The sequence below is a fragment of the Triticum dicoccoides genome, chromosome 1B (genome assembly GCF_002162155.2).
Source record: "Triticum dicoccoides isolate Atlit2015 ecotype Zavitan chromosome 1B, WEW_v2.0, whole genome shotgun sequence".
NCBI classification, from domain to species: Eukaryota; Viridiplantae; Streptophyta; class Magnoliopsida; order Poales; family Poaceae; genus Triticum; species Triticum dicoccoides.
Window position 1 is genome coordinate 233087972 of NC_041381.1, and position 25911 is coordinate 233113882.

At 44.0% G+C, this 25911-nt stretch overlaps 1 long non-coding RNA gene across 14 annotated transcripts; it reads left to right on the forward strand.

Moving 5' to 3' along the window:
* Positions 1-19423: 19423 nt before the first annotated feature.
* LOC119329749 lies at positions 19424-25237 on the forward strand. Of its 14 annotated transcripts, none has more exons than XR_005159752.1 (7): positions 19424-20011; positions 20129-20264; positions 20391-20445; positions 21096-21184; positions 21274-21335; positions 22152-22248; positions 22354-25237. It is a non-coding gene; the product is annotated as an uncharacterized LOC119329749 (long non-coding RNA). The 14 variants fall into 14 exon arrangements; XR_005159751.1 differs by having other exon boundaries at positions 21096-21163; positions 21274-22248; positions 22354-22413; positions 22820-25237; XR_005159759.1 differs by having other exon boundaries at positions 21096-21163; positions 21274-22248; positions 22354-22413; positions 23967-25237.
* Positions 25238-25911: the final 674 nt, after the last annotated feature.

Consider the following 25911-nt stretch of genomic DNA (forward strand, 5'->3'; position numbering starts at 1 on the left):
TCGGAGCTCAACTCCCCGGGACACTGCGACAACCCCTAAATGTCAGGAGGCACCAAGAACAATGTTCTCGTCATAAGAATATCAAAACGATCCCAAGATACCCGCGTGATCCTAAAAAAAGTTTAGTGAAATTTGAGGAGAGGAATGACAAAACATCTACGCCAGGAGGCCTCACCAGAGCGACGAAGGGACTAAGGAGTAAAAAGAATCCTACTCTCTGATATATATAATCCTAAGAATCAAAACATTTTTGCTCTAGACTCAACAACGCCAGCGATTCAATCAAGCAGGGGGCTCCTAAGTCGGGGATGGCTCTGATACCAACTTGTAACAACCATGCTGCGGCTATATCTCCCACGTGTCGAAGCACAACTTAGAGGCATAACCGCATGGTGGTTTTGTCGCAAGAAGGGTCATCTTCACACAATCCCATGTAATGAACAAGAATGGGATAAAGAGTTGGCTTACAATCGCCACTTCACACAATGAACATATAATTCATACATCATTCGGAGTACACACATAGTCTGACTACGGACGAAGCCAAAAGAAAAGAAGATAACACAACTGCTAGATCCCCGATCGTCGCAACTGGGCTCCGCTACTGATCATCAAGAAACAAAACATAGTAACAACCAAGGTCCTCATCAAACTCCCATCTAAGCTCGGTTGCATCACCTGCACTGGTATCATCGGGACCTACAACTGTTGTGATAGTATCTGGTGAGTCACGAGGACTCAGCAATCTCAAAACCTGCGAGATCAAGACTATTTAAGCTTATGGGCAGGAAGTGGTAATGAGGTGGAGTTGCAGCAAGCACTAAGCAAATATGGTGGCTAACATACGCAAGTAAGAGCGAGAAGAGAAGCAACGGAACGGTCGAGAAGCTAGAAGTGATCAAGAAGTGATCCTCAAACTGCTTACGCACGATCATACCACCAAGACCTTGTTCACTTCCCGGACTCCGCCGAAAAGAGACCATCACGGCTACACACGCGGTTGATGAATTTTAATTCGAATCTGGTGTCAAGTTCTCTACAACCGGATATTAACAAATTCCCATCTACCACATAACCGCGGGCATGGCTCTCGAAAGTTTATACCCTGCAGGGGTGTCCCAACTTAGCCCATCACAAGCTCTCATGGTCAATGAAGGATATTCCTTCTCCCAGGAAGACCCGATCAGTCTCGGAATCCTGGTTTACAAGACATTTCGACAATGGTAAAACAAGACCAGCAAAGCCGACCGATGTGCCGACAAATCCCGATAGGAGCTGCACATATCTCGTTCTCAGGGCACAACAGATAGGTCAGCCTACGAGTAAAACCAGCCCTCGAGTTGCCCCGTGGTGGCCCCGCAGTCTGCCAGTTCGGACCAACACTCGAAGGAGGACTGGCCCAGGGGGTTAAATAAAGATGACCCTTGAGTCTGCAGAACCCAAGGGAAAAAGGCTTAGGTGGAAAATGTTAAAACCAAGGTTGGGCCTTGCTGGATGAGTTTTATTCAAAGCGAACTGTCAAGGAGGTCCCATAAATCACCCAACCGCGTAAGGAACGCAAAATCAAGGAACATAACACCGGTATGACGTAAACTAGGGCGGCAAGAGTGGAACAAAACACCAGGCATAAGGCTGAGCCTTCCACCCTTTACCAAGTATATAGATGCATTAATTAAATACGAGATATTGTGATATCCCAACATAATCCTGTCCATCATGGAGCAATCTTCAACTTCACCTGCAACTAACAATGCTATAAGAGGGGCTGAGCAAAGCGGTAACATAGCCAAACAACGGTTTGCTAGGAAGGGTGAAAAGGTTAGAGGCTGACATGGCAATATGGGAGGCATGGTAAACAAGTGATAGGTAGCGCAGCATAGCGATAGAACGAAGCAACTAGCAAGCAAAGGTAGAAGTGATATCGAGGGTAGTGGTCATCTTGCCTGAAATCCCGCAAGGAAGAAGAACGAGTCCATGAATAAGACAAACGGACGTAGTCGAACGGATCCTCACAACTCCGGAATGAAACCGAAGCTAACAAGAGAAGCAAACCGGAAAGAAGCAAACAACATGGTAAACAACCATCACATAATCATGGCATGATGCACAATCAAGTATGATGCATGTCCGGTTTAAATAGGCATGGCATGGCAAAGCGCACAAACAATACTACAAATTAAGTGGAGCTCAATATGCAACGAGTTGCATACTGACGAAACACCACATTCGAGTTATTTAGTTCACTCTCATTTAAGCTACTCAACAATATTAAGTGTGGTTAAACATGGCAAGAGGTGAAACATAAGTAAACTAACTATTTAGGCAAGTTTAAATGAGGCCGGAAAAATTGAACCACAATTCCGATAAATCCTCATGTTATATTTTGAATTAGCTACTGTTCTGCCCTAAACACAATTTTAATGTTGTTAAACAGCAAAATAAATTACACCATGTTAAACTAGGCATTTTCCACCCCATTTACATATAAAGTTTATTAAAGTTGGAGCTACGGTTATTTTGTTATGAAATAAATCATTTTAACATGGCATTTAAGCAAATTAAATGCAAACTGCATTTGAAACATTTTTAACATTGATGAAAGTGGCAAATTATTAATCTACACAAAATTCTAAGCATTTTACATATATAAATTATTTACATATGATGCACGGTTTGTGAGTTATTAAATACATGATCTAGAGGGACTTTTCTGTAAAACAGTAAATCCCGGATAATAGAGAAATTCGCCAGACGGGAAAAAAAGCACATCGGGCCGAATCTAGTTGGCCGGATAGTGTACAGGATAGGGACTAGAAGGGGCTGCTCACATTGGGCCTTGAGGCCGAATCTAGAGTTGGGCCAGGGGCGTTGGGATGAGGCAGCCCACGCAGCAGGACGACGCGTCCACGGTGCTGCCGAGCGGGCGGTCAACGCGGGCTGGACCGGGCGAGCTCCCCTCGCTCGAGCTGGACAGCGGGGCGGTCAAGCGCTCGCGTTCTGAAACTAAAGAAGCGGCGAAGGCATGATGCAGAGGAAGCAGACGCGAAGGCCGATGGCAGGGGAGGCATTCATCCGGGCGGTGGAGGCTGCAGCGGGCTCTGGCGAGGCAGGGATGAGCAGATCCGGTCGGTTGGCGCCGGAACCGGCCGGTGGCGGGGCTCCTGCGAGCGTGAAGAGAGAGATGAGGAGGGGGGTACAGGAGAGAGAGAGAAGCCCAGGAGCAGCAAAACAGAGGGAGGAAGGAGAGAGGCGTCGGGATAGGACCTGCGGGTCGGCGGTAGTGACTGCCGGAGATGTGGGAGCTGCTGCTGGTTCGATGTACCCGGTGACTGGTCGCTGACGTGGCTGAAGGGGAGGCTGTAGGGGACGGAGGACGATGGCGGCTCGGTGGGGTTGCGAGGGGAGGAGGCTGTAGGGCCGAGGAGGTGGCTTGGTGTCGGTGGAGCCCCATGGCCATGGCGGCCTCCCTGTAACAGAGAGAGTTGAGAGAGAGATGTGAGACGAGGGAGGACCAGAGGAAAATAGGAGCGAGAGGGAGAAGAGGAGCAACGGGACCTGGGGCGTTCGTCCATAGATGGAGACGAGGCTCATCGGAGCACATGAGGGCGGCGGGTCGAGCGTTTGCTGCGGGGACGGCGGAGCTGGTTGGAGTGAGGTGATCGGTGGACGGGCTGGATCAGGAGGAAGGGATCAGGGGCGTTGGTTGGCCCGATGGGGAAAGCGAGGAAGGAGGGTGGCGGCCTCGGTTAGTGGTTTGGCTTCGGAGGGGATCCCAAGGAGTAGGAGACAATGGACTGGCGGCGGATCTGGGTGATGGGATGGACAACAGTGGCGGCGGCTAGGGAGGATCCCTAGGAAATAGGGTTAGGTCCAAAATGAACTAGGGGTAGACTATATATATAGGGGAAAAAATGAAGTTGGATCATCCGATCAAAATCCGACGCTGGAGAATAAATAGCTTAGGGGAGTCCAACAAAGAACCGGAGATATTTTATAGACGTTTGGGCATGATCCAAATCGAACGGTGATGACAGAGCGGGTCGGGTTTGGGACAACTTTCGGACACGAGCGAGGGGTCTGAGTAAAGTATAGAGAGGGTCAAACGGTCAGACAAGAGGGAAATCGAAAACCCGGTTGGACTCAGATCGGTCAATAACCACAACGGAGAGAAGCGAGGAGCGCCAACTACGAGCAGATGCAAGTTTTAAGAAAACAATGCCGATGTAATGCGAATGATGCTATGAGATGAAATGCATGACATGAACAAAAATGCAAAACAAAAGACAAAAACCCAACCACGAAGGAAATAACATATCACATAGCCGGAAATGGCAAGAGTTGGAGTTACAAATATGGAAAGTTACATACGGGGTGTTACAACCTCCGCCCTACCGTCCTGGCGGTCTTGGCCTCGTTGCACTCGAATGGAAACCTTTGGTTGATTCCTCGGAACTCCGCGCCTGTGGCTTGCCTCCCTTGCACCAAAGAGGAAACCTGCGCTCTGTGCCCGCCTGGCACCCGTCTGGTGCCCGCCTGGCCTTGGTCGTCATGGCTCACGTCAGTTGAGCCTCGTGAGGTATCTTGCCTAGAACTCTCCGCCCCTCGGGGGTCTTGGCGTCGCCCGCCTCGCGAGGCCTGGCCCCTCGCAAGGGTCTTGTGTTGTTGATGACGAAGCTGGGTCGTACCATGTCGTTGATGGAGCCATGTGGTGGGCCGCAGGTAGGCAGGGCTAGATACCCCCAAATCCAGGACGCTGACAATAGCCCCCGGGCCCAAGGTGCGCTTGGACTTGGCTTCCAGGTGAAGCCAAAGGGCAAGTGATGATTGCCACGGGCCCTAACCTCCTACGGCCTTGATGATGCGTGGCGATTGACGGGACGTGGGCGACTCTGCTTCCCCACGCTGCCATGGCAACTGCTCGACCTGACTGGTCGATGCAACATGCAGGATGTCATGATGGCGCGAGGTCGTGGAGGCCGGCGGTTGGCCTCCCTTGGCTACAAATGTGAAGGAGGGGCGGAGCCCCCCATCCATCTTTCCTTCGTCTTGGTCCCGCCTTCTTTTCTCCCCTCCGTTTTGGTCCCATGGCGTCGCTGAAGAGGTTTTCAGCGGCCGAGAAGGGGAAGGCCTCCAAGGAGGGGCCAGCCTCTCCTCCTCCCAAGAGGGGCCGCGACTGCCCCTACAAGCACCCCGCAGTCCCTCTTGCAGCTTCCAGGGGGTGCGGGCGCGCGCGCCCCAGAGGCAGCGTTGCTCTATGCGCCTGCAATGGCACCTCTTCCCACGGCAGGGGCCACCAGCTGCGGAGTAGCCCCCATGATGAAGGGAAGCGCGCCGTGATCGTGCGCCCGCCTCGGCCGCACTTCTCCTTGCTGGACGTGCTCCCCGAGTTCGTGGTGTGGTCGGGAAGCCCGGCTGGCACCTCGCTTCGACTCCCACACTTCTTCTTCGGAGAGCTTCCTTCTTCGGGGCCCGATGGTCTCTGGCTGCAGGCCGACGGTTGCTGCAGCAGGGCTTCGTGGGTTGGTACCGAGGTCAACGCCTCCGGTAGCATGGTCTTGACCCGCAGCTGGCAAACCTTCGCCCCCGCGCGCGGCCTGGGCAAAAGGTGTACCCTCCACTTCACGTACGACGGCCTGGCGACCCTCTACGTGAGGGTGTTCAAGGAGGACGGCCGTCGCGTGGCATGCTGCCCGGAGGATGGCAGCGACGAAGATGGTGGCGACGACGAGCTTGGTCTTGGCGGCGCGCGCTCCCCTCCCGCGATGGCAGCTCTTCCTCGGATGAGAGCTCGAGCAGTGGCGGCTACGACCGGCCCCTGCGTCGTCGTGCTCGGGTCAATGATGTCAGGGGTTCGTCCCGCCGCGGCGCTCCAGTGAAGCTGGAGAGGAGACCGACGTGAAGCTGAGAGCCGACAAACTTGGACTCAAGGACGGCGGCCACAGGTCACCTACGGGAGAATAGGTGGAGCGCCGGGTCGCCTTGAGGCGCTGCTTGAGGATGCGGCGCGGGTGCTGAGCTTGTACGCCTCCGGGCCCTCTTTCTTTAGCTTTTCCTTTCTCCTGCAATCCAAAAAAAGATGTACCTGATACGTCCATTTTGCATCATGCTTTTATGTCAATATTTATTGCATTATGGGCTGTTATTTCACGTTATGTCACAATACTTATGGCTATTCTCTCTTATTTTACAAGGTTTATATGAAGAGGGAGAATGTCGGCACCTGGAATTCTGGGCTGGAAAAGGAGCAAATATTGAAGGACTATTCTGCGCAACTCCAAAAGTCCTGAAACTCCATGGAATGTCTTAAAAGAAATAAAGAAAATTCGTCGCCAAAGATGAAGTCCAGGGGGCCCACACCCTGCTCACGAGGGTGGGGGGCGCGCCCCCTGGGCGCCCCCTACCTCGTGGGCCCCCTGGTGGCTCTCTGATGCCCATCTTCTCCTATATGAAGTCTTTCGATGAGAAAAAAATAGAAGAGAACCTTTCGGGACGAGACTCCGCCGCCACGAGGCGGTACCTTGGCGGAACCAATCTAGGGCTCCGGTAGAGCTGTTCTGCCGGGGACACTTCCCTCCGGGAGGGGGAAATCATCACCATCATCATCACCAACACTCCTCTCATTGGGAGAGGGCAATCTCCATCAACATCTTCATCAGCACCATGTCATCTCCAAACCCTAGTTCATCTCTTGTATCCAATTCTTGTCTCCAAGTCCGGGATTGGTGCTAGTAGTGTTGATTACTCCTTGTAGTTGATGCTAGTTGGTTTATTTGGTGGAAGATCATATGTTCAGATCCTTTATGCACATTATTACCCGTCTGATTATGAACATGAATATGCCTTGTGAGTAGTTACGTTTGTTCCTGAGGACAAGGGAGAAGTCTTGCTATTAGTAGTCATGTGAATTTGGTATTCGTTCGATATTTTGATAAGATGTATGTTGTCTAATCTCTAGTGGTGTTATGTGAACGTCGACTACATAACACTTCACCATTATTTGGGCCTAGAGGAAGGCATTGGGAAGTTATAAGTAGATGATGGGTTGCTAGAGTGACAGAAGCTTAAACCCTAGTTTATGCGTTGCTTCATAAGGGGCTGATTTGGATCCATATGTTTCATGCTATGGTTAGGTTTACCTTAATACTTTTGTTGTAGTTGCAGATGCTTGCAATAGAGGTTAATAATAAGTGGGATGCTTGTTCAAGTAAGAACAGTACCCAAGCACCGGTCCACCCACATATCAAATTATCAAAGTACCGAACGCGAATCATATGAGCGTGATGAAAACTAGCTTGACGATATTCCCATGTGTCCTCGGGAGCACTTTTCCTATTATAAAAGTTTGTCCAGGCTTGTCCTTTGCTACAAAAAGGATTGGGCCACCTTGCTGCACTTTATTTACTTTTGTTACTTGTTGCTCATTACAATTTATCTTATCACAAAACTATCTGTTACCACTTATTTCAGTACTTGCAGAGAATACCTTGCTGAAAACCGCTTATCATTTCCTTCTGCTCCTCGTTGGGTTCGACACTCTTACTTATCGAAAGGACTATGATAGATCCCCTATACTTGTGGGTCATCAAGACTCTTTTCTGGCGTCGTTGCCGGGGAGTGAAGCGCCTTTGGTAGGTGGAATTTGGTAAGGAAAAATTTATTTAGTGTGCTGAAATTTTCTGTCACTTGTTACTATGGAAAGTAATTGTCTGAGGGGCTTGTTCGGGGTATCTTCACCCCGTCCAGTTGAGCCAAGAGTTGCTCCTCAACCTACTGAACCTACTGAACCTATTGAAAATGAAACTCATTTTGAAATTCCTTCGGGTATGATGGAAAAACTGCTAGCTAACACTTTTGCAGGAGATGGAACAAAGCATCCTGGCGAACATCTACGCTATGTGGATGATATTTGTGGACTATTTAAGCTTGCAGGTATACCCGATGATGTTGTTAAGAAGAAGGCTTTCCCTTTATCTTTGGAGGGAGACGCATTGACATGGTATAGGCTATGTGATGATACGAGATCATGGAACTATAAAAGAGTGAAATTGGAATTTCATCAAAAGTATTACCCTATGCATCTTGTTCATCATGATCGCAATTATATATATAATTTTTGGCCTCGCGAAGGAGAAAGCATCGCTCAAGCTTGGGGGAGGCTTAAATCAATGTTATATTCACGCCCCAATCATGAGATCTCAAGAGAAGTGATTATGCAAAAAAATTATGCTCGGCTTTCTGATAACAATCGCACCTTGCTCGATAATTCTTCTGCTGGCTCTTTTATGATGAAGCCTATTGAATTTAGATGGAATTTATTCGATAGAATTAAATGCAACTCTGAAGATTGGGACCTCGACGAAGGCAAGGAGTCAGGTATGACACCTAAGTTTCATTGTGTTAAATCTCTTATGGATACCGATATTTTCCGTAAGTTTAGCACTAAATATGGACTTGACTCTGAGATAGTAGCTTCTTTCTGTGAATCTTTTGCTACTTATGTTGATCTCCCCAAGGAGAAGTGGTTGAAATATTATCCTCCCATAGAAGTAAAAGTAGCTAGACCTATTAAAGTTCAAGAAAAGACTGTCACTTAAAATGATCCTATTGTTCCCACTTCTTATGTTGAGAAACCACCTTTCCGTGTTAGAATGAAGGATCATGCTAAAGCTTCAACTGTTGTTCGTAAAAGCAATACTAGGACTTATACACCTCCTGAGCAAGTCAAAGTAGAACCCAATATTGCTATTGTTAAAGATCTCTTGTCTGATAATATTGATGGGCATGTCATTCAATTCTCTGGTGAAACTGCTAGAATTGCTAAACCCTGTGATAGAGATAAACATAGACCTGTGGTAGGTGTGCATGTTATTTCTGTTAAAATAGGAGATCATTGTTATCATGGCTTATGTGATATGGGTGCTAGTGCTAGTGTTATACCCATTGCCTTATACAAAGAAATTATGCATGAGATTGCACCTGCTGAGTTAGAGGAAATTGATGTTACAATTAAACTTGCCAATAGAGATACTATATCTCCAATGGGAATTGTTAGAGATGTTGAAGTCTTGTGTGGGAAAACCAAATATCCCGCTGATTTTCTTGTTCTTGGTTCTCCACAAGATAGCTTTTGTCCCATTATATTTGGTAGACCCTTCTTGAATACTGTTAACACTAAGATAGACTGCGAAAATAATGTTGTTACTGTTAGCTTGGATGATATAGTTCATGAGTTTAATTTCTCTAAATTTAGTAAACAACATCGTGAGGAAGAATTGCCTAGTAAGGATGAAATTATTGGTCTTGCTTCTATTGCCGTACCTCCTAGTGATCCTTTAGAACACTATTTGCTAGACCATGAAAATGATATATTCATGAATGAAAGAAGGGAAATAGATGAAGTATTCTTTAAACAGGAACATATTCTGCAACACAATTTGCCTGTTGAAATCCTAGGGGATCCTCCTCCACCCAAGGGTGATCCCGTGTTTAAGCTTAAACCGTTGCCTGATAATCTTAAATATGCTTATCTTGATGAAAAGAAAATATATCCTGTTATTATTAGCGCTAACCTTTCAGAGCATGAAGAGGAAAGATTATTGAAAACTCTGAGTAAGCACCGTGCCGCTATTGGATATACTCTAGATGATCTTAAGGGCATCAGTCCCACTCTATGTCAACATAAAATAAATTTGGAAGCTGATGCCAACCCAGTTTGTGATCCTCAATGACGTTTGAATCCTAAAATGAAAGAAGCGGTAAGAAAGGAAATACTCAAGCTTCTGGAGGCAGGTATAATTTATCATGTTGCTGATAGTCAGTGGGTAAGTCCTGTCCATTGTGTCCCTAAGAAGGGAGGTATTACTGTTGTCCCTAATGATAAAGATGAATTGTTTCCGCAAAGAATTATCACAGGTTATAGGATGGTAATTGATTTCCGCAAATTAAATAAGGCTACTAAGAAAGATCATTACCCCTTACCTTTTATTGATCAAATGCTAGAAAGATTATGCAAACATACACATTATTGCTTTCTAGATGGTTATTTTGGTTTTTCTCAAATACCTGTATCGGCTAAAGATCAATCAAAGACTACTTTTACATGCCCTTTTGGTACTTTTGCTTATAGACGTATGCCTCTTGGTTTATGTAATGCACCTGCTACCTTTCAAAGATGCATGATGGCTATATTCTCTGACTTTTGCGAGAAAATTTGTGAGGTTTTCATGGATGACTTTTCCGTCTATGGTTCCTCTTTTGATGATTGCTTGAGCAATCTTGCTCGAGTTTTGCAGAGATGTGAAGAAACTAATCTTGTCTTGAATTGGGAAAAGTGCCACTTTATGGTTAATGAAGGTATTGTCTTGGGGCACAAAGTTTCTAAAAGAGGTATTGAAGTTGATAAAGCCAAGGTTGATGCTATTGAAAAGATGCCATGTCCCAAGGACATCAAAGGTATAAGAAGTTTCCTTGGTCACGCCGGATTTTATAGGAGGTTCATTAAGGACTTCTCAAAAATCTCTCGGCCTCTGACTAATTTATTACAAGAAGATGTACCATTTGTCTTTGATGATAATTGTGTAGAAGCATTTGAAATACTTAAGAAAGCATTAGTCTCTGCACCTGTTATTCAGCCACCTGATTGGAATTTACCCTTTGAAATTCTGTGTGATGCTAGTGATTATGCTGTAGGTGCTGTTCTAGGGCAAAGAGTCGATTAGAAATTAAATGTTATCCATTATGCTAGTAAGACTCTAGACAATGCTCAAAGAAATTATGCTACTACCGAAAAGGAACTTTTAGCAGTTGTATTTGCTTGTGATAAATTCAGACCCTATATTGTTGATTCTAAAGTAACTATTCACATAGATCATGCTGCTATTAAATATCTTATGGAAAAGAAAGATGCAAAACCTAGGCTTATTAGATGGGTTCTCCTATTGCAAGAATTTGATTTGCATATAGTTGATAGAAAAGGAGCTGAGAATCCCGTTGCAGACAACTTATCTAGGTTAGAGAATGTTCTTGATGACCCACTACCTATTGATGATAGCTTTCCTGATGAGCAATTGAATGTCATAAGTACTTCTCATAGCACTCCATGGTATGCTGACTATGCTAATTATATTGTTGCTAAATTTATACCACCTAGCTTCACATACCAACAAAAGAAAATGTTTTTCTATGACTTGCGACATTACTTCTGGGATGACCCACATCTTTATAAAGAAGGAGGTGATGGTTTTATTAGACGTTGTGTACCTGAGCATGAACAGGAACAGATCCTAAGCAAGTGTCACTCCGAAGCTTATGGAGGACACCACGCTGGAGATAGAACTGCATATAAGGTATTGCAATCCAGTTTGTATTGGCCTACTCTCTTCAATGATGCTCGTAAGTTTGTTTTGTCTTGCGATGAATGTCAAAGAATTGGTAATATTAGTAGACGTCAAGAAATGCCTATGAATTATTCACTTGTTATTGAACCATTTGATGTTTGGGGCTTTGATTATATGGGACCTTTTCCTGCCTCTAATGGATACACTCATATTTTAGTTGCTGTTGATTACGTTACTAAGTGGGTAGAAGCTATTCCAACTAGTAGTGCTGATCATAACACTTCTATTAAAATGCTTAAGGAAGTTATTTTTCCGAGGTTTGGAGTCCCTATATATTTAATGACTGATGGTGGTTCACATTTTATTCATGGTGCTTTCCGTAAGATGCTTGTTAAATACGACGTTATAAATAGAATTGCATCTCCATATCACCCGCAGTCTAGTGGTCAAGTAGAATTGAGCAATAGAGAGCTCAAATTAATTTTGCAAAAGACTGTCAATAAGTCTAGGAAGAATTGGTCCAAAAAACTTGATGATGCATTATGGGCCTATAGAACTGCATATAAGAATCCTATGGGTATGTCTCCGTATAAAATGGTTTATGGAAAAGCTTGTCACTTACCTCTCGAATTAGAACATAAGGCATATTGGGCTATTAAAGAGCTCAACTATGATTTCAAACTTGCCGGTGAGAAGAGGTTATTTGATATTAGCTCACTTGATGAATGGAGAACCCAAGCGTATGAAAATGCCAAGTTGTTTAAAGAAAAGGTTAAAAGATGGCATGACAAAAGGATACAAAAGCGTGAGTTTAATGTAGGTGATTATGTATTGCTATACAACTCTCATTTAAGATTTTTTGCAGGAAAACTTCTCTCCAAATGGGAAGGTCCTTATGTTATCGAGGAGGTCTATCGTTCTGGTGCCATAAAAATCAACAACTTTGCAGGCACAAATCCGAAGGTGGTAAACGGTCAAGGGATCAAACACTATATCTCAGGTAATCCTATTAATGTTGAAACTAATATTATTGAAATTGTAACCCCGGAGGAGTACATAAGGGACACTTTCCAGAATGTTCTAGACTCCGAAAAAGAATAGGTATGTGATACGGTAAGTAAACCGACTCCAAACAAATTTTAAGGCAATATTTCTCTGTTTTGGAATATTTAGAAAAATAGAAAAATAATTAGCAGTCCGGGGAGGACACGAGGCCTCCACGAGGGTGGAGGGCGCGCCCAACCCCCCTGGGCATGCCCCCCTACCTCGTGAGCACCTCGTGTGCCCTCCGGACTCCGTTTCCTTGCATGATACGTATTTTGGTCGATAAAAATTCATTAAATATACTCCTGAAGGTTTTGACTCTCGTATCATGCAAATCTCCCCTGTTCTTGTTTTGAGCTATTTTTCTGACAGGTCTACAACACCATGACTTCTCCCTCCTCCAACAACGAAGACAAGGATGCTTGGCTATTGAAGATAGAGTTGAAAAGAGAGGAACCAGAAGAAATCAACAAGGATGAGGGGATCAAGAAGGCCATGGAGGTTCAAGCTCCAGTGGTGAAAGAAGAAGGCATCCCTCAGCCTTTACCTAACCTTTTCACTCCAACAGAGATTGAAGCCTTCTAGATGATTGAGTTAGCCCGCATACAGAACAAGTATCTTACACAGGAGAATATTTTGTTGAAAGATCATATTGCCGGGCTCAAGAACATTATCCGCAAGTTGGAGGAACTTTTATGCTCGATGTGCGATTATCCACCGTCATCATCACCACCTCCATCACCTCCGAGGACATAATCATCTGGGTATCGGCACTCCCCTTGGCAACTGCCAAGCTAGGGGGAGGTGCCCTGGTGGTATCGTATCACCATCACAACTCCTATCTTTACCATTTTCTTAGTTCGATCCTATTAGTAGTATCTTGATTTAGTAGAATAAAGTCATGGCATGATCTGGTTTTGAGTTTTTGCTTTATGATCCTTCTTTGTATTCGAGTCCGTGAGCTATATAATAAATATTAGTGTTGAGTCAAGGGCTTGTTATTTTGCCATGATCTTGGGTGATTAGAAGAAAAAGAATAAAAAGAATCAAAGAGTTCATATTAATCTTATTGAAAGTAATGACTTCACATAGAAAGAGTATGATGATTAAAAGTTGTTGGGAGTTGATAAATATAGCTTTGGTCATCATTGCAATTAATAGGAAGTAATAAGGAAAGAGAGGTTTCACATATAGATATATTATCATTGACATCTTTTATGATTGGGAGCACTCATTAAAATATGACATGCTAAAGAGTTGATGTTGGACAAGGAAGACAACATAGTGAGTTGTGCTTTCTTATATCTGAGATAAAGTATGTTGTCATGGATCCTCTACCGTGTTGAGCTTGCCTTTTCCCCTCATGCTAGCCAAATTCTCAGCACTAAGTAGAAATACTACTTGTGCTTCCAAATACCCTTAAACCAGTTTTGCCATGAGAGTCCACCATATCTACCTATGGATTGAGTAAGATCCTTCAAGTAAGTTGTCATCGGTGCAAGCAATAAAAAATGCTCTCTATGCATGACTTATTAGTGCGGAGAAAATAAACTTTGTATGAACTTGTTGTGGACGCAATAAAAGTGACCGACTGCATAATAAAGGTTCACATACAAGGGGCAATATATAGTGACGTTCGTTTGCATTAAGATTTTGTGCATCAACCCTAAACGCGCATGACAACCTCTGCTTCCCTCTGCGAACGGCCTATCTTTTATTATTATCCTCTACCTTATGCAAGAGTCACAGTGATTTTCACCTTTCCCTTTTTATTTTTATCCTTTGGCAAGCTCAGCATGTTGGAAAGAACATGATATATATATCTAATTGGATGTGGGGGAGCATGAATTATTATTGTTGACATTACCCTTGAGGTAAAAATTTGTGGGGCAAAACTATAAGCCCCTATCTTTCTCTATGTCCGATTAAAACTCCGTAACCACAAGTATCACATGAGTGTTAGTAATTATGAAGGACTAAGTGATAGTTGAGTATGTGGACTTGCTTTTAAGCCCTGACATAGACTCTTTCCGATGTTATGATAAATTGCAATTGTTTCCATGACTGAGGGTATAATTTGTTGGTGCTCAATAAGGTTTTTGATTCATACTTTGGCTTTGTGAAAAGATTATCAATTGAGTATGAGTAACCATATGACAAAATCTATTTATGTTGCTATTATAAAATAATCATGATGCCTTCATGTCCGTATTTTATTTCTATCGACGCCTCTACCTCTAAACATGAGGACATATTTATTGTTATCGGCTTTTCGCTTGAGGACAAGCGAGGTCTAAGCTTGGGGGAGTTGATACGTCCATTTTGCATCATGCTTTTATGTCAATATTTATTGCATTATGGGCTGTTATTTCACGTTATGTCACAATACTTATGGCTATTCTCTCTTATTTTACAAGGTTTACATGAAGAGGGAGAATGCCGGCAGCTGGAATTTTGGGCTGGAAAAGGAGCAAATATTAAAGGACTATTCTGCGCAACTCCAAAAGTCCTGAAACTCCACGGAATGTCTTAAAATAAATAAAGAAAAATCATCGCCAAAGATGAAGGCCAGGGGGCCCACACCCTGCTCACGAGGGTGGGGGGTGCGCCACCCCCCTGGGCGTGCCCCCCTACCTCGTGGGCCCCCTGGTGGCTCTCCGACGCCCATCTTCTCCTATATGAAGTCTTTCGATGAGAAAAAAAATAGAATAGAACCTTTCGGGACGAGACTCCGCCGCCACGAGGCGGTACCTTGGCGGAACCAATCTAGGGCTCCGGCAGAGCTGTTTTGCTAGAGACACTTCCCTCCGGGAGGGGGAAATCATCACCATCATCATCACCAACACTCCTCTCATCGGGAGAGGGCAATCTCCATCAACATCTTCATCAGCACCATGTCATCTCCAAACCCTAGTTCATCTCTTGTATCCAATTCTTGTCTCCAAGTCCGGGATTGGTGCTCGTAGTGTTGATTACTCCTTGTAGTTGATGCTAGTTGGTTTATTTGGTGGAAGATCATATGTTCAGATCCTTTATGCACATTATTACCCCTCTGATTATGAACATGAATATGCCTTGTGAGTAGTTACGTTTGTTCCTGAGGACAAGGGAGAAGTCTTGCTATTAGTAGTCATGTGAATTTGGTATTCGTTCGATATTTTTATAAGATATATGTTGTCTAACCTCTAGTGGTGTTATGTGAACGTCGACTACATAACACTTCACCATTATTTGGGCCTAGAGGAAGGCATTGGGAAGTTATAAGTAGATGATGGGTTGCTAGAGTGACAGAAGCTTAAACCCTAGTTTATGCGTTGCTTCGTAAGGGGCTGATTTGGATCCATATGTTTCATGCTATGGTTAGGTTTACCTTAATACTTTTGTTGTAGTTGCGGATGCTTGCAATAGAGGTTAATAATAAGTGGGATGCTTGTTCAAGTAAGAACAGTACCCAAGCACCGGTCCACCCACATATCAAATTATCAAAGTACCGAACGCGAATCATATGAGCGTGATGAAAACTAGCTTGACGATATTCCCATGTGTCCTCGGGAGCGCTTTTCCTATTATAAGAGTTTGTCCAGGCTTGTCCTTTGCTACAAAAAGGATTGGGCCACCTTGCTACACTTTATTTACTTTTGTTACTTGTTGCTCGTTATAATTTATCTTATCACAAAACTATCTGTTACCACTTATTTCAGTACTTGCAGAGATACCTTGCTGAAAACCGCGTATCATTTCCTTCTGCTCCTCGTTGGGTTCGATACTCTTACTTATCGAAAGGACTAGGATAGATCCCCTATACTTGTGGGTCATCAGTACCCTGCGGGGTATGTGTAGTCATTTTTTCGCCTCACGAGAACCTGGCCTTAGGCACTTGATGGGGCCCCCTTCCTCGGGGAGTCTTTGACGCAGCCCCCGGAAGGTACGCCTTGCGCTCTCAGGAGCCATGACAGGGCGGAGCTGTCTTTTGAAGGAAGAGAAAATTTGCCGAGCAGCTCACTCTCCCTTACGTGAGCCCCCTGCCACAGATTAGTTTGGACCTGATGCACCGCGTCGCGCTGCCCGGGGGGCACGGACATGAGGGGTGCTGGTGCCCATGGACTTGATCAAGGGTTCCTCGCGAGGATGAAGCTGAAATACCAGGGTTCGGCGCAGTGCATGCATGCAAAGGCAAGCCCAGGGCGCACACACCTACTATCACATCCATAGCTTTAGCCTTGCTTGTGGGCTAGTCTTGGTTGTTGCATCATGTTTAAATTTTGCTTAAACTTGAAATGGGGATGTTCAAACCCTAGCACCAAATGAAATGCAACTAGGATCAAAATAAAAATATTATCAATGAACCCAAAATGCCCTTCAAAAAAGTTCATGATTTTTGAATTGGTCTAGAACCTCTGCCAAAAATAGTGCACACTTTTCTAGGTCATTAATGGATTTTTTAAATAACTCATATTGTATTTGAATTGGAGCTATTAGTTCCTATAAAATATTTAGTAGCTCCAAATATTTTGAATTACTGAGGGCCTCTGAAACAATTCAGTTACTGCCCACAAATATTTTCAGGATTTATAAAAATGATTTAGTTTATAAACTAAATCGAAACAGAGCAAATAAATAGAAAAACAGAAATAAAAGAGAGAGAGAGGACTTACCTGGCTTAACTGCAGCCCACCTCTGCGGCCCAGCACTGTAGCCAGCCCAGGCCAACTCCTCCCCTGTCTTCAACCTCATGCCAGTAGGCACGAGGGCGTGTGCCCGCAGCGCGCACGCACGCGCCCGGCCACCTCCTCTCTGCCTGCTTGCCTGGACGTCTTTGGAAGACGCCACGCGCCAACCCCGTACCCCCACTCACTCTCCTCTGCTCTCTCTCGCCCGGACCCGAATGCGTCAGAGAGCGCCGCCGTGCACCGCCGCGGACACAACCACTCCCTCGCTCCCTCTCCATCCCAGGCATCTCCGCCTCGCCGTCTTCGTCCTCTCCACCGAGTCACGCGGTGCCAGCAGCTCTGCTGCACCGCCACCGCCGCCGTTTCCCTCGCCGGCCACCGAAGATCGTCGTTGTCGATTCGCCGCCCCGAGCGCCTCCCCGAGCCCACGGAGCTGCTCTTCGACCTCCCAGTGAGCTCCTTCACCGTTGTCGGTGTCAAAACCGGCGGATCTCGGGTAGGGGGTCCCGACCTGTGCGTCTAAGGCTAATGGTAATAGGAGGCAGGGGACACGATGTTTTACCCAGGTTCAGGCCCTCTCGATGGAGGTAAAACCCTACTTCCTACTTGATTGATCTTGATGATATGAGTATTACAAGAGTAGATCTACCACGAGATCGTAGAGGCTAAAACCTAGAAGCTAGCCTATGATGATTATGATTGTTTCTCTACGGACTAAACCCTCCGGTTTCTATAGACACCGGAGAGGGCTAGGGTTATACAAAGTCGGTTACGAAGAAGGAGATCTAATATCCTGACCGTCAAGCTTGTCTTCCACGCAAAGAGAGTCCTATCCAGACACGGGACAAAGTCTTGGTCTTGTATCTTCATGGTCCATCAGTCCAGCCAAAGTATATAGTCCGGCTATCCGGATACCCCCTAATCCAGGACTCCCTCAATAGCCCCTGAACCGGGCTTCAATGACGATGAGTCCGGCGCGCAGATTGTCTTCGGCATTTCAAGGCGGGTTCCATCTCCGAATACTCCAAACTATCAATGTTTTACTCCTCGGCTTCTGTGCTTCAATAATGGCCATCTCCACGTGTCGAGCGAATACGAGGAGCCGGAGCATTTTTATATTTGCGACCCCGGCCCTGCAGGCAAGCCATCTATTCGAATAGACGGGGATCCTCAGATCCAAATCTCACCTTCTTCCCCTGAGCAAGCATCCAACAGAGCACATCCGGAAAAAACCATTCCAACATAGCCGGTCGCCGCAGCTCCTCTTCTCGTTCCCTTAGCTCTAAGACAGGTGATTGGGAAGAATGTTCTTTTCCCCATAGCCGTTTAGTAGAGTTGCAGACCCAAGGGTTTCTTCCACTGGCGTTCATGGTCCCCGTCCGAGCCGGACTAGCCACCTACAATGGCGGGGACCAAGCGGAGAGGCGTCGGGTATGCCTCATCCCATATTTGCTAAGAGGCGTCGGGTTTCCAATCCACCCATTCCTTCACGGGCTCCTGGAGTTTTATGGCCTCCAGTTGCACAACTTAACCCCTGCCACCGTGCTGCACATCGCAAGATACGTTGCCCTTTGTGAATTATTTCTAGGCTACGAGGCTCACTTCGAGTTATGGAATAAATTATTCTGCCTCGTCCCTCGCAATCAGGAGGAATCCATATATCAAGTGGGCGGATCCGAAATATGGCGCGTCGCCAGACCGGATACTTGTCCGGTACTCCAAAGAAGGCATCTGAAAACTGGCCCTCGGAGTGGTTTTATGTTGATGACGTTCCCTTTCCGGATCCAATCCGGACGGGCCTCCCTGAGTTTGATAACGCTCCGCTGAAGAAATGCCGAAGTTGGCGCCCTCAGAGCCCTCAAGAGGAAGATACCAGAGAAGTCCAGTTCCTGATGAGCAGGATAAAGACACTGGCCCAATCAGGACTGACAATAGTCGAGGTTTTATCAATATGCATAATGCGGGGGGTGCAACCACTTCAATATAGGGGGAAGCATATGTGGCACTTCAACGGGAAGACGATGCCACCCACTGTGGTCGCAAAGGTCCGGACTCCGCCATTTCTCTGGCGAGAATACTATCTGATTTAAAACAAAACAGAGGCTGGGCAACTCACTCTCAGGGAGCTTTCCCGATGGCATCCTACGCTGGCCGTTCGATCGGCGTTGACCAGGTCTTTTTTCGCGTGTTGGCCGTTCGATCGTCGCTGGAATTCTGCGGACTCATTTTTACCGGTCGGTGAATCGTGGCGAGGGATGACGTGTGGGCCGGCGCTATGGCCACTTGGATCGAAACGGCTGGGTGTTGCTTTTCCTGGTGCGGGGGCGCGAGGCAGCCGCGCCGCGTGCGCGCGACAAACCCCAGAGGCCTAGCCTCCCCAAGCCCCACAGGCCGCACTCCTCCTTCCCCATCCCACCCTTGTTAGCCGCCGCCACCATTCTGCCTCCCTCCTCTCTGTCCTACAACCACACCACCGGAGGAAGCCGCCGTTCGTGGCGCCATATCGCTGCCGGGGTGCCGCGTAAGAGGCCAGGGGCCGCCGCCACCGCAAGCCGGCAGGAAGCCAACGGCGAGCACGCCGTCAAGATGCCGCCAGGAGGACCTACCATCCGGTCCATGTCAAGCGAGGGCCGCTTGTTGCTTCGTCGTGGGAGGAGGCGCACCATCGAGGAGCAGCAGAGGAGGAGACGAGGACCATCGAGGAGTAGCAGGGGAGGAGACGAGGACCATCGAGGAGCAGTAGGAGACCACCGAACTCCCTCTTCCCTTCCGGCTGCACCTTCTCCTTGAGCTCCTTCCAGTCCCTCGCTTCTCCACTCCTACTATTCACTCTCCCTCCCATGCTCGTCATGTGTGCTTTCTTTTGATTTGGTTGTGCCTGCAGGTCCATGGACATTGTCAGAATGGTCAATTTATTCTGGCGTATTATTTTCAGATATCATGTTTGTCCAAGCCTCCAAGGTAATTCTCAAGAATTGTATTTTTTTACTTGCTTGGCTACTGAGTGAAAATGCATATGCTCCAGTTTGGTCACTTTTGATGGTCTTTTGAATATGATCCAATTTGGTCACTTTTCAGATTCAATTAGATAGCATCGTCTTCTCCCCGAGCAGCAAAATGGAAGTTAGGAATGTCAACTCTGTTGTGTGTCAGGCTCAGCGATGCCAGCCTCTGCCCCCTCCCCAAACGATATGGTCTGCTTCAGTTCACGCAGGTTGCCACTTCCTCTATTCTCATTGGTTTTCTTTGATTGGTGTACTGATCCACACTGAATGTGTATGAAAATGTTTTTGCTGGGGCATTTGTGCACTGAACTGGGATCTAACATATGTAAGTCCAGTGTCTAGGTGAAGAATTTGTGGCCAGCAACGAAAAGATGTCTCTTGAAAATCTAGGTATGAGATGCCTTTTTGCATCCAGTGTTCTTACATATTAGTGTGTTGTGGCATTGTGACAAAAACATATGCCAATCCTAGAGCATAGATAAGTTTACATTTGCTTTTCTTTTCTCATTTTTGTTATGTGATTTGTTCAGTAGAATTATTTCTGTACATATCAGGAGCTGGGTTTAGGTGTTTTGTTCAGTAGAATTGTTTCTGTACATATCAGGAGCTGGGTTTAGGCTCCACTAGATCAAAGTTTTGGCTCTTGTTTCTCAAGTTCTGTAGAGGTTAGAGGAGTAATTAGTGTTCTCTTTCTGTTGAATGGGTGTATGTGGATGCATACATATAGTAGTGGAGCAATTTCCATCCTCTATTTTTTTTACTGAGCATACGTGGATGCCCATAAAGTGTTCATTGTTTTTTTTAACAAGTAAATATTGATGCACAGAAAATTTATATGGTAGTTTCCATTCTGGTTTACATGGGTAGTACCTGAACCTTATTTATATTTCCACTCCTATGGATTTATTTGCAATTCTTGTTCTTGACATATCAGGAGTTGGTGTTGGTGTTACATTCTACCAGATCCATTTTTTGCTCATGTTTCTTAGGTTCAATTAGTGTTCTCCATTTTTCTGATAAGTGAATGTGGACACATACAGACAGTAGAGGAAAAAAGATACGCCAACACTGTTCTACGATCTGTTGCATCTCTGTTCTCCTTGTTAAGGTTAGGTGCTCTATTTCCTAGGTACACGTGTATTATCGTTTATGTGGGTGCTATCATGGTGCTTGCTCTGCTGATCATTGTAATGTTCTGGATCTGGGGTGTGGCTGCAGGAGAGGGGAGGCGGCCAATGACAGGGAGAAGGAGCAGGCTGTCGAGGAGTGCAAGCAAAAGAGTAAGATGTGTATTTTTTATTGCCTCAAATGATTCAGATTAAGGGTGACAATATGTATGTGTTTGGTTGGGTGGAAAAGTCCCGCTTCCGATTACAACACTTTCGTAAGACAGTAGAAGTCGTTTGGTTCAGCCCTTCTGTTTTCTGTTACGATGCTATTCAATACAGCGCTTCACTTCTGTGGAAACATCCGATCATGGCTGGATACAAAATCCTCTCTGCCACGTATTCGCTCGTGTCCGAACCAAACAAAACACGTATTCTGGAAGATATATCGGAAGCAGCGCTTCCCGGTCAGTGTCCTGCTCTGTAGCCAGTCTTCAGTTATTCTATCACATCACATGTGTCTATTTGACATCTACTTGTTTTCTGTATATATGTCTTCCATTCCATGTATCCTTGGGTGCTTATATAAAGTTTGTATGTAATTACTTTATGACGCTTGACAGATCATCCCGAAGAATAATTCTGCAAAACAATTATTAGTCCTGATGGATTTTGTATTTTAAGCTGTACAGTTCATAACATATCATTTGGAACGGATGGAATACATGTCTCAGTTAACTTGATTGATTTGTTTGTCAGATAAATAGCACGGAGAACATATTAGTGCTATATGTGTGTCTAAGGTCTCCAAGAGATGCAGTCATAGACAGTGACTGGTCCCTGAAGTTTGGGACGTTAAGGATAAAAGCAAGCAGTTTTCAGAAACTTTTAGTTGTGGCTCATGCGTAAATTTTGAAACACAAATTTCTTAACTTGTCAAATGTAGCAGAAATAGTTAAGATTTAATCACCGCTACTTCCTGAAATGCAGGTTGGAGCAACTGGGAAATCATTGACAAATGTGGTCTCAGTTGGAGTTGGTGGTAGCTTCCTTGGACCTCTGTTTTTGCATGCAGCTCTCCAGATTGGTAAACATTTATTTTATCTACACTTTCTCTAGGTTTTCTAAACTGAGAATATATTTATTGCCAGATTTTGATCTGATATGCCTTTAAAATGTTACTAATTTTCAGACCCGAAAGCAGCAGAGTCCGCCAAAGGCTGGCAACTGAGATTGTAAGCGTGTACTTGGGGTATGTTTCTGTATTTCTTTTGTTGACACCTGTTACATGTTCTTCTCGCACTTCCTATGGATGATCAAAAATATTAAATGTGATCGAGCAGAGGCTTCCTTTTTGTCTTTCTGCACCATTCATGCAACCCTAACCAGGAATTCTTTCATTATTGGAGTCTTTCATTGTATATATAACTATATATTGATGCAAGGTGGGAGAAGGAGGTGGCTGGCCTTTATTGTGTTTTGGTGTGGTTCTCTCCTATTTAATGGTAGATATGATGTATAGGTTCAAGCATGTGATGTTTCTTTCAGTGCATATTTGTGCTTTACGATGTTTGATGCACATATAGTTGAACCTCTTACTCCATGTAATACTTTGCCAAAGAAGAATTTATTAATGTTGGTGTTTTTTCTCTTTTCAGATTTTAGCCTGGGTGCATAAACATACATGCCCCACATTATATTCAAATTTCAGTGCAAGCTTAAACTGGGGATAAATCATTATGGAAGGGAAATGAATGAATAACAAACTGTATAGATTTATTATCATATCATTTATTTTTGATTGCATGATCTTAATTGCTCATCTCTGAAAATATTCTAGGCTCTTGCTCTTGGAAGATTAGACTGATGTGGTTTTGCTTTATGAATAAATGGCGTGCAAACTTACTGGTTTGATTTAGGTGTGTAGGCAGAGGAAACAAAAGAATCATAATCCCAGGTTTAGGCATGCACATGGTCACTGATCACAAAGTAGGTAGGAACATGTGCAGTATTGTGATTTTCAGCAAGAGAAAGAGAAACATAGTTAATTGTACGTATTTTAAGCTACACTATGTGATGTTGCTCTATTATAAAGGCCTTGCTTAAATGCTTGTTTGCAACATGTATTGCATTTCCAGGGATTATCCTTTTGCTTATTGAGTATTTCCTATGTTATATTTCGTCCTCAGCTTGGTCACTGTATGTGATTATTTACTCATTTTGAGCCATTTTGCAACCAAGCTTGACTTCTTTTATTTTGCGATCTGAGTTATGCACACCAAAATTAGCCCACGTAAGTTTGAACCATATTGAACATGTTAGATCACTCTCCTGTATGTGATGATTTACTCTATGGAGCCATGTTGTGACCTAGCTTGAGTTCTTTTATTTGCGATCTGAGCTGCAAAATAAAAATAAAAATAAAAATAGTCCACGTAATTCGAACCATATCTGAACATTTTAGTATTTGAATACTGAAATTACCAAACATGATCTTCACTTCGCCATTTGTGACCCCACAGTGCTTTAACTAAGCTAGCTATAGTAATATTATGTTTTACATGGCTATGCAAGTTAAAGGTTCTAATATAGTGTACGTTTATCAATATTTTGTGTTATACTGATTAATATACTTCACATATAAGTTTTAAGCTAATAGCTCCTAATAATTGTTTCTCCGCTTTGCAGTTGCCATTTTAGTCATATTTTTTCTGAGATAAAGAATAATATTGAGATGAATTTCCTTTCTGATGATGAGATTGGGTATGCCTATGTTTTGTATTTTTCAGTATTATTTTATTTCAGGCTTCGCTTAGCTGAGAGAGCTAATAGATAATATGGTAAACAATTTCTATCAAGTGGGTGAGCTCCATTTTTCAAGGTAAGTCAGGTGACAGCCAAAAAAATACCAAGGAGATGAGTCTCTTATCAGTTGTTTTGATCTTATCCAGGTTCTATTTTCTTTCAGGCCATGAGTTACGATGTCCTGGTTAGAGCTACTACATTCAAAGAGTAAATCTGTTTCATTGTATCTGTACATTGTATGAAAAAGGTGCATCTATTATGCCCCGTAGAAATTTCAGCTGAACAATTGTGTAGACTTACGAAGCTATCATGACGGATGTTAGTGATTTCTGTATTGGGGCCATGTTACATCTCTAGGGTTGAATTAATGGCTAGAAATTCAGAGTTACATAGCTGAAAACAGGGTTGCTCGAAGCAAACAAGCTGCTTATTCAGTATTTTTGACACTCATGGAAAAGGTGTATGCTCATCCTAAATTCCTAATTATTATTATATCACATAACTGAAAGTGCATTAGACCAATGGTGTTATCAGAAATAAATAATTTTTGCCCCATAGCTGAACTGTGTCTTTTCTCAGTGTGTATATATGTTAGAGATGTGTAAGATTCAGATATTTTTATTCATTTGTTAACTTTACCAATGTATGGCTGACATGCTTCATTATGTTATATCACATCTGAAGGTGCATTATACCTGTGGTTTATTAGAATGCATAATTTCGGTCAAATAATTGAGTTGTTCTTTTCTTCGGTGTATATACAAGTTACAGATGTGCATGATTATGTTTATTCTCTACATTTGGTAAATTCACCTATGTATGGCTGACATACTTCTTTAGGTTATGTTTCTAAAGCTCCATGCTTAATCGTCCAGAATGTTTCCAAGTGACTGCTTTACACATGGGAGACTGGATGCATGGAGGAGTTCAGAGAAGCTGGTGTTATGTTACATATGGTCTTCAAGCTGATGTTATGTTTCTTGCATGGTTTGTGTATTTCTTGCAAAAACATAGTACAAGAAAAAGATCTATGCTCATGGAGATGGCAGAAGGGACCTACATGTGGAACAAGAACCACTAGCGCTGACCAGTTGGGCATCTGGATAGTGGTAATGAACAAAAATTGCTTGCCCTATAGAGTCAATGTAATCTACTACTATCCCACTTGCTGATTTTTATATTATGAAACCATAGTATGTATTTACACTCCTATTGTGAGATTGTACTATGTAAATTATGGGAGGACAATGTAGGCCTTTATATGCAAATAACTCCTTGTTGAAATGAGTAACTTGAGCCATTTCGCACAACAGGTCTATTTTCTTGCTTGCAATAATGTGCATTGCCTTTTATTCTACCATCTGAAAAAAAATTATAAGTCATGACACAAGAATTATTTACTGTTACTATAACTAAATATAAGATGAACTACAAAAACATCTTATATTTAGTTACAGAGGGAGTAGGTGCTTCTGCCTATAAGAAATGCTAATTTGAAATCCAACAAACAATGACCAACCTACACTAAAGTAAAACTCTGCAGACACAAACCAAATACTAGACAACTTAAATGGTTTCTAAGCACTTTTTTATTAGAAAACTAAGTCTGCTGTTGAATTATATGCTCTTTTTGAATTACAAATGCCATAAGGATTGCCTACAAAGGTGGTTATTTTTTAGTATAACTATATCTATGCTTGTTTTTCATCTTAACCTTTTCAGATAACAAATTATGCATGCTCATGTATATATTTTGAAAGAGAAGTCTTTTCTTAAATTTTCATATAAAAAGGTAACAATTCATTCCTTTTATTATGCTGATGATGATTCTATTAAAAGTCCTTGCCGCCTGCAACGCTTATGTCTCTGTAAACAACATAACTAATGCCATATGGTTTTCAATGTGACCAAGATCTAAACTATTGATGAGTGTAGTTTCTAAAGC